Below are 3,626 nucleotides of genomic sequence, written 5' to 3' on the forward strand. Positions count from 1 at the left end.
AAAGGCTTCTGGTTTTTTTTTTTTTTTTTTTTGCAGTCATGAATCTAAGCTTAGAAAAGCAGAGGCATCTCTTGAGTATTCTGCCACAACCAAACTTCTTTCACAGAACACATTTGTTTACCCAAGCAGGTGAAGTCAAAGCCTCTGTCACAACCTCGTAATCCAGCTGAGGAGTGCCACTTTATGTGGTTTTATGTGGCTGACAGAAAGCAGAGAGTGACTTGTCTTGTCCTTAAACCGCAAAGTTTTGCATTAATCCTCCTGCTGGCCCAAAGCTCTCTGGAGGGAAACAGAGAGGACATGAGACATATTGTTCTTGAAAAAGAGGGAAAGAACAGAGGAAACTAAAAAAAAAAACTTAAACCCTCTCTGAAAAGAGTTGTGTTCCGCCTATATAAATAGAGGCCGTTCGGTCCGCCTCGCCTCAGTTTTATCTTTTGTCTATTGCCTCCCTTGACTTTTCCATGAACCCTGGGCATCTTTCGAGACGTCTTCAAATCTTTTAAGAGCATTCAGGATATTACCTGTATTTTGACACTTCCTCTGCCTGTTCGCTGGCTTTATCTCGTTAGTCCTCCACTACTCCTGCTCTCCTGTATCTTTTTGTCCTTTTCCTTTCCCCTCAGCAATCACTAAGTACAGAAAATAAAGCATGGAAAGTGAAGGCATAAGAGCAGAAATAAAGAACAAGACCATCTAAATGCGATCAAGTGCCGTACAACAGACTGGAAGAAGTAAACAGGTTATATGTCAGACGTTTCACCGCTCTGATCTCCTGCAAGGTTTTCTCTGTTGATTTCCTGCCCTTTCGTGTGATGAATTCATGGCCCGATGAATAAATAAACAAGTCAACAATCCCTTTTGTTCTGGGACGGGAAGCTGGAGTCCTGTAAGAGGAGTGCAGTTTATTACCTGTATTTTGACACTTCCTCTGCCTGTTCGCTGGCTTTATCTCGTTAGTCCTCCACTACTCCTGCTCTCCTGCATCTTTTTGTCCTTTTCCTTTCCCCTCAGCAATCACTAAGTACAGAAAATAAAGCATGGAAAGTGAAGGCATAAGAGCAGAAATAAAGAACAAGACCATCTAAATGCGATCAAGTGCCGTACAACAGACTGGAAGAAGTAAACAGGTTATATGTCAGACGTTTCACCGCTCTGATCTCCTGCAAGGTTTTCTCTGTTGATTTCCTGCCCTTTCGTGTGATGAATTCATGGCCCGATGAATAAATAAACAAGTCAACAATCCCTTTTGTTCTGGGACGGGAAGCTGGAGTCCTGTAAGAGGAGTGCAGTTTTATGGGGAGAATATGTGCTGTTTCTAATGCTGCCTAAGCCCTTAAGCTGCTCATTTCAAGGCTATTGTTACCTTACCATTGTGTTTTCCCCTCCATCTCTCTAGCGCTTTTGCCTCCACAGAGGAATGAGGGCAGTTTGTGGCTATGGGTTCGAGGTAAGGTGAAAGGCATGCTGGGATATCCCAGAGCGGCCATTGTGATAGTGGATGATCTACTGAGTTTGAGCTTAAGATTCAATAAGAGTGCCTCTTGAGGTTCAGCAATTTAACAGAGACGCATATGGACAAGCACACACAAATACACACTCACTCACTCACACTCTCCTTTAATGTGCATTTCCCTTGTTCTCTAGTATCCTCATACCGCATCAAAGCATGAAAGGGAGAAAGAGAGAGAGGGGAATGAGAGGTCCAAAGTAGGACATTAGCATGGAGAAGAGTACACTCAGAGGCTCTCTCGAGTCCCTTTGCCAGTTTCCTTTCCATCACTTTCAGACAGCATGAACTCTCTGCAATTACTGTGTTTATGCAGAAAAGAACATACGGATTAATATTGGGATATCTGGCATATTCCTGTATTAATCTGAATTACAGTGTCATGTAAACACCATGTTACAGAATATTCAGTTATATATGTGCAACTGCCATTCAAAAATGTTGGGGACAGTTAGATGGTAAAAAAAAAAAAAATAATAATAATAATACTGTCACAATTCACTCAGGGAGCAAGGAACGAGGAAACAAGGAGTACTTGAATAACACAGTCTTTAATAATCCACAGGAAAACCGAGAACAAGGAGGACATTCAACAAGTAGACCCGACAAACAAGAACTGAAAGGACTAGGGCTTTTAAAGGCAGGATAATTGGGGAGGAACGAGACACACCTGGAATCAAAATTAACACTATCAACATGAGGAAGAAACTGGGTCACAGGGGCAAAAACACACACAGAATAGTCCAGAATCCTGACAAATACTCATTCAGCAAGGGTGCATTACATTGATTAAAAGTGACAAAGACATTTATATGTTTCTATTTCAAATCAGTGCTGTTCTTTTGAACTTTCTATTCATCAAACAATAATAAAATCCTGAATATATCACAGTTTCTACAAAAATATTAAGCAGCACAACTGTTTTCTATGTTGATAATAATAAGAAATGTTACTTGAGCACACATTAAAAAAAGATTTCTGAAAGATCATGTGACACTGAAGACTGGAGTAATGGCTGCTGAAAATTCAGCTTTGCCATCAAAGCAATAAATGACATTTTAAAATATATTAAAATAGCAAATAGCCATTTTAAATAATGTTACATTCAAATAAATGTATTTGAGTTATTTGTAATTAAAATAATATTTCACAATATTGTTATTTTTACCATAAGGCAGCCTTAGTCAAAAGAAGAAACTTTTTTCAAAAACATCTTACTGACCCCAATTTTTTTGAACAGCAGTGTACAATATATTCATTAATATACAGTATGTAAAACATATATAAAAGTTTAACCAAAATAAACCATAATGGACCATAAATATATGGACCATAACCAAAATAAATGTACCATATATTCTATGAATGTAGTCAATCAGTGGCTGCATTTATATGCACAAGAATATTCTAATACTAATTAGAATTTCTGATTATATAAACATCAGTTAAACACATCAACCTTATTATCATAACTAAGCCAATATTATGGTCTCTAGCAATCTGAAATGGATGTCTTGGATTTGCCTATATTGTTCAGAATTGTGGTTCTGTCAGGATTCTGGACTGTCTGTGTATGTGTCCTAGAAAGCGCCCTCCAGTGCCAGCTCCTCGTAAGCGCCCTCAAGTGTCCACTCCTCCTGAGCGCCATCCTATTCCCGTGTTCAGTCAAGAGGGGGCTTCCGATCCAGAGTCAAGCCCTGAATGCTCGGAGACGCACAAATGACCGCCCTCCCACCCGCTCCTGCCTCCTCCACCGCTGTCGTCTGGCAGCCCCTCTGCTCACCCTCAGCCCACCATCAATACGGTGCGAGCTCCGTGGGTCTACCATCCTCCAGCGTCGCCGTGGCTGGAGAATCCCTCACCTCCACCTCCAGCCTCTGAGGCCCGGACTCCGCCTCGGCCCGTAGACCCAGCGGCTCCACCTCAGCTCACAGCTCCCTCGCCTCCACCGTCACCCGTCAATCCACCAGCTCCACCGGGCTCCCTCGTCCCTCCGGCTCCGCCTTGGTCAGGCGTCGACCCGCCATCGCCTCAGGACTCCGCTCCTCCGGCTGCACCTTGTCGCTCCGTCCCACCGGCTCCGTTGGGCTCCTTCCTCCCGCCAGCTCCACCTTGG

The sequence above is a fragment of the Sinocyclocheilus anshuiensis genome, unplaced genomic scaffold (assembly GCF_001515605.1).
Source record: "Sinocyclocheilus anshuiensis isolate Anshui unplaced genomic scaffold, SAMN03320099.WGS_v1.1 scaffold209, whole genome shotgun sequence".
Classification (NCBI taxonomy): domain Eukaryota; kingdom Metazoa; phylum Chordata; class Actinopteri; order Cypriniformes; family Cyprinidae; genus Sinocyclocheilus; species Sinocyclocheilus anshuiensis.